The 12,527-nt window shown below is 33.4% G+C and overlaps 1 long non-coding RNA gene across 1 annotated transcript; it reads right to left on the bottom strand.

Moving 5' to 3' along the window:
- Positions 1-2,087: 2,087 nt before the first annotated feature.
- On the bottom strand, positions 2,088-6,251 carry LOC149580029 (uncharacterized). The gene is made up of 2 exons (XR_016353014.1): positions 5,498-6,251; positions 2,088-2,927 (listed from the first exon to the last, which is right to left on the bottom strand). It is a non-coding gene; the product is annotated as an uncharacterized LOC149580029 (long non-coding RNA).
- Positions 6,252-12,527: the final 6,276 nt, after the last annotated feature.

The following is a 12,527-nucleotide window of genomic DNA, read 5'->3' on the forward strand; positions in this document are numbered from 1 at the left end:
GAATTTATGATTATTTTTAAAATGTTGTTCTATTATGGTGCACAATGTTGAGAGGTCAAAATATACATTAAAAAACATACTAAAGCTTCTCTTAGCTTCAAGAATATTTATTAATTTAAATATTCTCTACTAACGAGGCCAACCCCGTGAAGGTGGAAGCTAAAATGGTCTCACCTAATGGACCAAAGACAACCATGGCTCCTAATTGGACCTAGGACAACCATGACACAACACGACTTTGCACAATACTACACAACATTGCACAAAACAACATGACAAAACATAATACAAAACATCACATGTAAATTTATATTATTTATTAAAAATAATATATTAACATACTTCTAAACATGTAACTGAAATAAACTATAGAATATTGTAACATACTTCTAAAATATATAACAAAACTATTTATGGCTATAGAAAAATATATCAAATGTCAAAATAGTCATGAATTGCATGAAAAGACAATTATCATGTGAATGCATTCATGATAGAAGTTTATAATTGTTATTTTAAAGTTATTTATGATCCATTGTGCACAATGTTGAGAGATCAAAATATTCATTTTTTTTATTATCGTGGCATGCTTTACATCATATTTATGTCTATAAATTGCTTTCATAGGGAGGTGAGCACAAGTGTCATTTGAATTGCATTCATGATACAAGTTTATAATTATTTTAAGTTGCTTTATAAGGACACATTTTGGTCAATTGTTGGTCCATAGTGGCATGTTTTATGTCATAGATGAATTATGACTATAATTTGCTTTCACAACTTTCTTCTTAAATGGCTGTCATTTTTTTGAGTGCAATGACTGTTTTTATTTTACTATTATTTCAAAATCTTATTTATTTTATAAATAAATTTATCACTCATAAAAAAATAAAAAAATGCTAAGAGACACAAGAGACATTAAGGAATGGCCATTGCCAACAACCATTCCATTCACTCTTTGGAAGAGGGTTTTAATCCCTTCCAATAACACTTCTTTTTATTTAAACATTGTATTTTTACAATGTTACAAGGCAAGTAGGTCAATAAAATTGACCAGAAAATTATTAAAATATAACAAGGGACCAACCCCATCTCCTTTACTATTCTAAATTCACACTGCCAGCTGAAAAAGATGCTTAGCTCTCTTGGATCTTTGCCAGAAAACTGCTTAACCAATGCTGATAATTCACAACAAAATTCAATCTTTTGTATTGAAGGATTGTTGTGAGCTTGCATTTTATGCTTGAATTGTGTGTAAACCTGTTTGTCACCAAGTCATTATGAATTTAGAAATAAATCAGACACCATAAAAGCAGTCTGTAAGATCAGGATTTGTACATACCAAGTCTTTTTTATTTATTCTTGTCCAAACCTCACCAAACATGTCAACTTCAATGATTTCAGCTTCTCCCATATTATGATAACCCATTTGCAATTCTGATAGCTAAAAATTCTCTTGATTATCAGTCATGTCATTCAAATTCTAGAAAAAGGGAATATGCTTGAACATAATGACCTGAACAAGTCAGTAATTTTCAGAACTAAGGTACAGAGAATTAAAAGAAAGAGTATTAAAGAAAAAAGGGATTCACAAATCTAGACTGCCCCCTTATTCTAGCATATTTTTCAGATTCTTTTCTGCAAGAAAAATAAAAATAAACACAAAGCCAATATCAGAAATAGACTAAAAACAGATAACATTAAAGAAATTGGTCGTCACCAAAACAATCTATAACATTAGACAATTTGTACATACCCAGTCTACTTTTTTAAATTATTCTTGTTAGAACCTTACCAAGCACGTCAGCTTCAATCATTTCAGCTTCCCCATATAATGATAACCCATATAATGATAACTCACATGCAATCGTGATGGCTACAAATTCTCTTGATTATCAGTCCGACATTCAATTTCTTATAAAATGGAATATGTTGGAACATATTGACCTGAACATGTCAATAATTTTCAGAATTAAAAAATTGAGTTAAAAGAAAAAAGGTAATTACAAACCTACACTCTCGCATACTTTTTAAAGTCTCTGCAAGAAAATGAAAAATGAAAACAAACATTACGGCAGAATGATTCCTTCTATAAACTATCTTTTATCTTATAAGCATCAAAATTCTTCTACTCCATACTATTTTTTTATACTGTACATTCTGTTATTCTATAGGCTACCTTTAATCTTATAAACATCTAACTTCTTCTACTCCATACTTTTCCCTCCTATACCCCAAAAATATTACCTTCCCTTAATCACCACAAAAAAGAGCAGAAACATACCCAACAGTACCGTCAACATTACAAGCAATAAATAGGGCATCTTAAACTGTCCTCAACATATAGATTTTCTACAAATCCCTACTTAGCAGCGTGAAGAAGAGAGCGCTGAGAAGAGTCATAAAAAAAATCAATAATAAAAATCATAAGTTCTCTCAAATCACATCCTGAATATGGTTTATGCCCTATATAATTCGAAGGAGGATCATAATTACAGGTCATGAACACATCCCCATGGCTGCATATAATTCTAGCACACCCAACAATTCTTGTTTTCCTTCACACAATCTGAATATAATGCCCGCGTTGTTGATACCCATTACAAGAATTCCTCTGATAATTGTATAACTTGTACTCTCCAATCCATGCAGAAACAACATCCTTAGGCTGCCAAGCTTTACCACTTCCCCAGAAGAGATTTTCACCATTTGAAACATCCTTAGTCTGTGATCCTGTTTCATTATGGCTTTGAGGTAAGCATTGGGTTCTGTCATAGCAATGTTGCAATAGAGAAAATGCATCCAATACCATCATCCGCTGAATGCTCTGTTTTAACCAGTCACACATTCAATCTGTCAAGCTGCAGGAGTACTTGCATCTCCATTCTCAGATAGTTTGCAGAAGTACTTGTATCTCCATTCTTAACCTACAGCTTTCAATGCAGTTCTAAAAAGTAAAAATTAAGAAAGATTGCATATATTATGCTCCAGATCACACATTTGACAAGGCAGCTAACATATATCACAGCTTCGATTTGATTCGTGATGGCAAAAATTTTGAATTTTTCTATTGTGCAAGACAGAATCTTCACTTAAAACATAAAATTTAAAGTTTATTTCCTGGTGTTGGAGACCTGAAATTCTATATACGTCTAAGTCATGGCGGCCACTTATTCAAACATAAAGAAACCATGGATATTTAACAAATCAGACTAAAATTAAATGGATATGATTCTCACGAGCTAGTATATTTTCTAGCATATGAATTACAGATTTTTGGGCCATCTGATTCTACAAAAATGTCAATAAAACTGTCAGAAGGGAAGAAGAACATGTTATGTAGAAAACATTCAATGTGTGTTTGCAGTTCAATCTAGTGTAGACGTAGAAGAGGTGATTTCTCATGTTTTACAAAGGCTGCAATGTACTTCTGGTCCCTCTGACCATATCCTGATCTAAACTGTTACTGCTGCAAAGATCATGCATGCACATAATTAGGTCAATAACACTCTAATATCTTTTCTTCTCCACATAATGATTGTTGGTTCATCTTCGCCATTTTCGAGGCTTTTTGGATTTGGGGTGTGCTAATTCACTTCTCTGTAATATTCTTGTCAATACAACGCTGAGGCTAGAACTCTTGTTGGAAATATCTTCTTCTAACTCGACACCCCTCTTAGACTTAAGACTCTTGGGATTGGGTTTACCATATTTAGTAGGACACGGGCTCTTCGTATTGGGTTAACCATATTTAGTGAATACAAGCTTTTTTTAAAGTTGTCAAATCAACACCTTCAATGTCCATGCTCTATGGACATGTGGATTGTGAAAAGGATGTGTGGATGAACAAAACAAAGATGAAGGATATTCAAAATACCTGTCAGCCTGGATCCTTAGACAATTCAAGACATATAGGCTAGAATCGGAACCTAAAGTATTCATAATAAAAAGGGTACATAATATCTACCCAGTTTCCTGATATGATTGTAAGGGCACGGCATATTGCAGTTTCAGAGAGTGTGAAGCAGAAGATAGTGACATGGGAAGTACGCTTGGAATTCCTAAGGGCTAAATCATTAATCAATTGGCTAAATCACATATCTCTCCACATTGAACATTGGCTAAATCCACAATTGATATTACTCCTGTAGCCCAGAAAATTCAAGACATGCAGTCAATTTAACGTACATGACCCAAGTCCAACATTCATTATCTGTCGAACGAACTGGCTAACAAATACCACAGCCGAGCGTAGGAAAACAGAATAACTGCACTAAACTGACTGTTAAAATCGGAACACGCAAAGCAAGGACTGCCACAACGCAGGATTCAGAAATTAAAATATTCCTCAAATTTTCAAAACCATCAACGATCATGATGAAGGAATGTGATGGTAGGGGTTTTCTACTTTTTTGGCTGCCTTTTTCACTTGGGAATCAAAATTTTGAACTTTTCAAAAGTGGTAAATCAGATTATTGGAAATTCTGATTCCAAGCATGTTGCCTTATAATTGAAGATTAAAAAAAATTCTGGTGCTTAGTAACTGGATTCAGGCCGTGACAGTCCAACATAAGTTTGAAGAATGGAGAATGGTTATGCATATGATGTCAAAGCATAATGTTGTCTTCCAGATAAGAAGCATGAAAGATAAAGACATCAATTGAGACTAGACTCCTCCTGGTTCAATTTTGTCAAAGGCAAGAGGAGGAGATGGCATATTCAATTACAAGTTGAAGTTTCCCAATTCTTATTAAGCAAAAGTATTTGAAGGTGTTATACAAAATTAAAAGAGAAACGGTGCAGAATATATAGGCAATGTCTATATACCAGCAATTGGGCAAAACTAGTTTCTGTAATTATCTACAAACCAAACAATTCCCCTACACGACTCTCCGTATCAGGGTATATTAGGGCATACCCACAAGTCATCAGCAAAACAATTGATATAGTCCCACCCATCCACCTCGTCTCCAAACTGAATACCAAGAAAAGTAGATATGTAAGACAGATTCAGTTCTTCTCTTAAACATGAAACATACCCCCAAAAATGCCAACGATTCATCCACAGTTTTGAAGAAGAGTACACAAGAAATTCTGAAGTCGCCATAGATTGCAGAAAATTTAAGACATATAGGCTAGAATCGGAACCTAAAGTATTCATAATAAGAAGGGTACATGCAGTCAATTTAACGTACATGACCCAAGTCCAACATTCATCATCTGCCAAGAAGCGTAGGGAAACATAATAATCGCACTAAATCCGAACACACATAGCAAATACTGCCACAACGCAGGAATCAGAAATTAAAATATTACTTCTGGGTGTATCGCTGCTTGTCGAGGGGAAAGAGGTCAAAGGGTTTCTATTGTAATCATGCTATTTATCATCTTACAACAAATAATATGAGTACATATGATAAAAGCAAAATATATAAAACTGAAATAAAAAGATAAGCTAGGGTTTATTCATATAATAAATGTCTGAAAGTAAACTTACCTACAAAAAAAACATCCCATCGCTCTCCACTTCATTTGCTCTGCATTTTCTCTACTCGGCCAAACTCGGCCACCAAAAATAAGGCTGGGGTCTTATGGGCATCCGCTTGGCCCGCTAAGCTTTTTTAGAAACATTTAAAGGGGAGCAGTCCCATGGGCATTACACATAAACTCTTAAATTGAAGGAAATATTAAAAAATATAAATTGTTGTTTTTAAAAGTTTTGGTAAGGTGATTTCAATTTGGAGGGAAAATGAAGGGTAAGTTCTTGCCAAGTGGCAGAATTCTTCCCTAAACAGTAGGGGCTATTTTCAGCCCCTCCTTTTCCATCCGCTCAACTAAAAAGTAGGGGCTCCTAGTTAATAAGAAAAGATTCCAAATTAAGCTTTAGCCCCCCAAAAATATTATCATGGGACCTCTAGCTCCTTAAATATAGAGCCCAAGTCCCCTCCATGAGAGCTGAGGATAAGAAATCACCAAAAAATAAAAAATAAAACAAAAACAAAAACCAGAAAGAAAAAAATCACAGACAAATTAACTAAAATGAAAGCACCATTACAAGTCGCCTCACAAAATTAACAAAAAAGAAGAAATCAAAGAAAAAACTAAGAAATCACACAATCCAGCGTGCACGCTGTACAAAACTCTGACAAAAAACAAAAATCTATCGAAGGAGAAATAAAAGAAGAAATCAAAAGAAAACTGTGTCCATAACTCTTCGAGGGTCATTTTAAAAGCTAGGAATTCCTATTAAACAGGAAGTTTCTCATCCCCAACGTTCATATGGCAGAAATTTAGGCACTTTTCTCGGAACAACTATCCACTTTTCTTGTATGAAATGGTAGGCCAGATTTTTAGATTTGGGAAAGTGGTTAGTTATAAGTATGACAAGTGTAAGATCCTACTTGCCATTTTAAGATACATATGTAATTATTGGAATTAAATGTAAGTTTGTAATGTTTGTTATATTATAATTATTTCAATTTAATAGTATAGAATATATCAAAATATTATTTTAAACTTTAAATTTGTATATTTATATAAATGAGAATGTTTAAAATTAAAATTATTTTCATTAAATGACTTTCTTATTATTCTGATCAATTTTTAATTATATGTGCATTATAGGTATTAACATTCTTTTTTTTTTTTTTTTTTTGAATTCTTCTTTGTGGAGTTCTGAAAATTAACACTGATGGTTCTTTCCGTGGGAATCCTGGTTTGGCTGGTATTGGCGGAGTGGCTTGTTGTAGTTCTGGGGATGTTAAATTTTTCTTCTCAGTTCATAAGGGTGATTATACTAACAATCTCATGGAAGCTCAGGCTATTTTATATGCTGTGGAACAGTGTTGCTTGCGGGGATGGAGTAAGATTATTTGTGAGTCTGATTCCCGGGTGGTGGTGAACATGCTTTCTTCGCAAGAGCTTGAGGATGTTAGTTGGCAGCTGGCCACTGTTGTTAAGCATATTTTTTTCTTCTCTTCCTCTTTTCAGTTCATTAGGTTCATATATATTCCTCGTGAATGGAATAGAACTGTTGATTGTTTAGCCAAATGGGCTTCTAGTCATGATCCGGGTTGGAATATTAGGAATAGGGGGCAACTGTCCTTTGAGATGGTGCAAGAATTTGATGATCTTGTTGCTCAGGATCGAGCTCCTTGTTGAGCTCTCCTTGTTGTATTCCTTTCTGTCTTAATAAATTTTTACCCCTTTTTTTGCGAAACATTCTTTTTTGAATCAATGTGTCATTATCAATTCTAAATTTAGACACTATGTCGATTTACTGAACTCTTGACTTTTCAATCAAGTGGAATGTACACAAAGATTGTACTAGACTATTTTGATGTTAATTTTTTTCAAGTGTATTAAAAAAATGATAACTCTTGAATTCAAGATAATTAATTAATTAATTAATTGTTTCTGTAATTGTTAACCTAGACCATGTATAATTGATTTATATTTATAATCTAAGTTTATTTCATATATATATATATATAAGTCAATAGTTATTTTAATATTATAGCCTAACTAGAATGTGAATGATGTGGAACCTCTACCATCATACCTCACAAAGACTCTTGTTCATCCGAAGAAACCATAATTTTTGAAATGCATCAGAAAATCAACAAAGAATTGAGAGGAATTTAAATTTAATTTAATTAATAGTTAGAGAAATCATAATTTGATTATATACTAATTTAGATGTTAATTCTGAAGTTCTAAATTGCACTTGAAAAGTTTATATTTACTAAAATTAACTATTTACTTGCCATTAAACTAATTAATCACATTTATGGTTTAAAATGAATTATAACATTAAAAATTGTATCCATCAACTATAAGAATTATTGCTCCGAGAGACTACAATATGAGGGTTTATGATAGTTTGAGGGTCAACCACCTTGCTATAAAATATAATGTATTCCTTATGTCTGTATATTCATATATTGACATTTGGAATTTGAATGCATGTTAAATTTAGGTTGGTTAAGTTATAAGAATAATATTTAATAAATAGATTCCTTGTTACTCGTGCTTTCTCTTCCTAGTAGAAAGATCATATGTAATCTCCTACCTCAAGACATATCAATCTTAATTGTAGTGTTGGTAGTTAGATATGCGATTATCCTAGAATGATGTGATCATTATTTCTAGATCAAATGGGTTACTAATTATTTCTCTATGAATACCCCAATTAGTAACAAATAATTAAAAAGTCCTCATTGAATTAATGCTTCTTTTATGTCATCATTTTGCATGTTTAGCAATGTCAAAGATACTTGCAATGGAACCAATAAGTTATTGAATATTGATTGACTTGATTGAATTTGAGTCGATCATTGATATCAATAGAGATATCCACATTTTCTTACAAAGAAAATGTGGTTTTCTATAGGAATATCTCCAATGTTCAATCATAGTGTACATGGTAATCCACAAAAATATCATTAAACGTTATATTCTAAAGAGTCTCCAAACTTCCATTAACGAGTCATCAAAATTGCAAAAGCAAAGTTTCCAAAGTTGGATACTTGAGTCCTTGAATGATTTGTACATTAGGATTATAATAATAATAATTTTATAAATCATTCTTAGACTTCATTTGACAAACCACCCAACCAAAATCTTCACATACCTTTATATTTTCTTTATAAAGTGTATGTAGAATATATTTTAGGTCACTATGTAAGTTATAAATTGGTTTTAGTTATTTTTAGGAAAAAAATGTTAAGAAATGCTTCAAGAAAAATCTATGGCAATGTGATAAGTGAAATGTCCATTTATTATACTCTTGTCCTATCTATAATCCACCCAAAAATTAGATGCAAGATATTGTTTCTGTTGGTGTAAATAAGTATTTACTATTTACACTTTACTTAAGTTTACTTAGATTAATGCATTAGCATATTAGTTATCATGTAGACACCTAGGAGTATGCATAGTCATATGAGTTGTCTTATTGACAACATAGGAGTTAGCAACTTATTTGAGCACATGGTGTCTACTACATCTCTTTGCGAGATACACCTTGGTATTCTTATCCTCTCATTGTTGCACGTACATTCATGCACAATGGAGGATAATCCACTCTTGGTGGACATATGCTTAGTTGTGATGTTTATCTTTTTGTTGATTCCTAGTCATTCTAGATGCCTTTATATACAAGCACTTCTAGTGTGTATTCATCTGATATCCATTATCATTTTGATCATTATTGAGATTCTCATTTGATCATCATTAGTCTCTCTTATGCTATCTATTGAGCTTCTTGATCTTGGTGTTACATTGTTGCCTTAGGAGAATTCTTACATAGTATTAGAGCTATACCAAATTCTTACATGGTATTAGAGCCATAGGAGTTTCATTGCATAGCCATTGGAGAGATTTTTTTTGAAGGTCAAGATTGGAGCTTGTTGGTGCAAATCAGATATTGGTATCACATTCAGAAAGTCAAAAAAATTCCAAATCAACTTTTGTTTCATCAAAATTGGACATTTGAGGTGAAATCTACAGTCATTTGATTTTTGGAGGTGCAACGGTGGCGATTCAGGAAAAATAGTTATAGAGGTGATTTTCAAACAATGATATCTCCCTCATACAAAATCCTTTTTTTGAGCAATTTTTTTTTGTTTTAGGGAAGAATTTTGTGATCTACACATTGGTGTAGGATGTTTGAGATCTTTGTTCCCGAATTTTTTTGTAGATCACAAATCCTAATTTTTGCAACTTCAAAGGCTTAATTTGGGCTTATCTGGACATATATTCAGGTGCTATTTTTTGACAGTGCATGATTTTTTGTCTACTTTCCAGATCTAGTATCAGTTTGAAGTAATTTTGAGTATACATAGTACTTTCAAATTTTGGTCTCATTTTGGCCTATTAGCACTTGTAATTAATTAGATCCTTGAGAGGTCTTGTGTCTTATCTTGTTGAGTCTGATATAGCTTCATATTTGTTGTTGTAATCATCAAAATTAGAAGTCCACTTTGGTTCATTTGGACAAGTGGCCCATTGTAATCGCACTAAATATGAAGTGCCAGATCATGCATTAGGGGGGTTCTTTGATTTTTTTTGCCTTTTGGGGGTGCATACATTATTTGAAACATGGAGTCATGTCACAAGTGTTAGTTTGGTTTAAGATTTAAATTGACAAAAAGGAACTATCGAAAATGGAGTGCTTTGATGATTGATCATCTAAAAGAACATAAGGAAGTATTTCCTTATCTATGTTCCAAAAAACTGCCTTCTTCTATTGATCAGACGGTTCTTAGAATGATTTTTTAAGCTATTTTTATAAATATCAGTATGGATTGTTTTTTTGTCCTTAGAAAGGCAAGTAATCCTTATGAACTTTGGATGTGTCTTTGGAAAGCATATGGAGATCCACAATTCTCTCCATTCCTAGAGGACATTCTCCCTCTAATCACTCTAGTTATGGTACCTACAACTCCAGTTGAGATAACACCTCCTGATGCTTCTATTGCTTCTACTGATCCAGTTCCAGCCACAGATGCTCCCGATTTAGTGTAGTAGGAAACACCATGTCTTCCTATTTTAGCTTCATGGGATGACTTCCTTCCATATATTGCAATGTTGTTTGTGGAGTCTTACATTGAAGATGTGGGAGACATTATTGATGACATCCATCTTCTCTTTGTTGAGGAGAATTCTTCTTCACTTGTGAGGGAACAATCTAACCCTCAACCACTTGATCTTTCTTTTGAGATTGACATGATTGTGGACACTTCTTTTCAGTAGTTGGAGGAGGACTCTTTTAATTCAAAGGAGACATATTAATCTTTGGAGATTGTATTCTAGTTTCCTCATACATCATATCTTTTGATTATTCTTCCTACTAGTTGGGGAGCATTCTCTACTACACATATGGTACCACTTCTTCCTACAAGGAGGAACATCATTCGGTTTTCATGGTGCAACTTCTTTAGTCATCAAGGAGCTTCTTTCATGAGTGTACATTCATAATTGAGGGGAGGCTACATTACTTCTCTTCCCATATCTTTCTATAAGGATGATTTCTTGTCTTTGCAATTTGATTCACTTTCATATATGGACATGTTACTTTGTTTGCCACCTTCTTTTGGGCATCCACTAGATTGGCTTGTGACATCTACATTCATTAAGGACTTGTCAACATACGAGTAGACTTCAGAGGCAACATCCATAGCATACTGCATATGGATTCCTCATCCATCTTCCTATCCACAATGAGAAGTATACTTGCACCTATACTTGGTGTATCTTCTTCCTAAAGGGAGAAATGTTGTTTGTAGGCATTAGATACCTCTTTGTCTTCATGACATCCTTGCAGGAGATTATTCAATATGAGGGGATACATGATGTATGTCATACTAGGGGGGTCTTGATTACTCCATCCTTGCATGCATCTTGTATTTCTTCATCTCTCTTTTTGGAGGAGGTTTTTCCCATGAGGTTTTCCCTCTTTTTCCATTTTTAGAGAGATTGCATTATATGTAGAGCATTGCATTTGTACATGGGTACCGAACATGGCCTAGTAGCTGAGACCCATCATGCATTTTCCTCTAGCTTTTGTGAGCTTAAGTGCATTCCCCTAAGTTACACTTAGGGGGGCCGGGGGGGGGGGGGGGGGGGGGGTGGGTGTGGTGCTGGTGTAAATAAGTATTTACTATTTACACTTTACTTAAGATTACTTAGGTTAATGCATTAGCATATTTGTAGACACCTAGGAATATGCATAGTCATATGAGTTGTCTTGTTGACAACACAGGAGTTAGCAACTTACTTTAGCACATGGTGTCTACTACATCTCTTTATGAGATACACCTTGGTATTCTTATCCTCTCATTGTTGCATGTACATTCATGCACAATGGAGGATAATTCACTTTTGGTGGACATGTGCTTAGTTGTAATGTTTATCTCTTTGCTGACTCCTAGTCATTCTAGATGCCTTTATGTACAAGCACTTCTAGTGTGTGTTCGTGTGATATCCATTATCATTTTGATCATTATTGAGATTCTCATTTGATCATCATTAGTCTCTCTTGTGCTATATATTGAGCTTCTTGATCTTGGTGTTGCATTATTGCCTTAGGCAAATTCTTATAGTTTCAATTGTAACACATTGGATCATCTTTATCATGCATGCATTTATTTAGCATTTGATTACACAAAATTATTACCTAGCACTATGATATCATATTGGTGAACAAAGTCAATTAATTGATAACAATAGACCGTCATATTCTACACATTATTTTATATACCATAACTATGAAATATGTGCAATGAACTATGCTTAGGAGCTTCATTTATCATCTTCTTTATTTGATCTAGCAAGATTTAGAATAAAAACTAGGGCATCAAACAAAAAAACACAAGTACGGGCATTAAGAGATAAAGTAGCATAGAAACAATTCTAGTCTTCTTGTTAGGGAGAATTTTTGTTGCTTCATTGTGTATTCTATTTGAATTTAAATAAATAATAAGCACCAACTAATATAATTAGGTTCCAACCTTAAATATAAGCAA

This window comes from Cupressus sempervirens, chromosome 1, assembly GCF_028749045.1.
Source record: "Cupressus sempervirens isolate cs-2001-9-10 chromosome 1, ASM2874904v1, whole genome shotgun sequence".
In the NCBI taxonomy this organism is placed as follows: domain Eukaryota; kingdom Viridiplantae; phylum Streptophyta; class Pinopsida; order Cupressales; family Cupressaceae; genus Cupressus; species Cupressus sempervirens.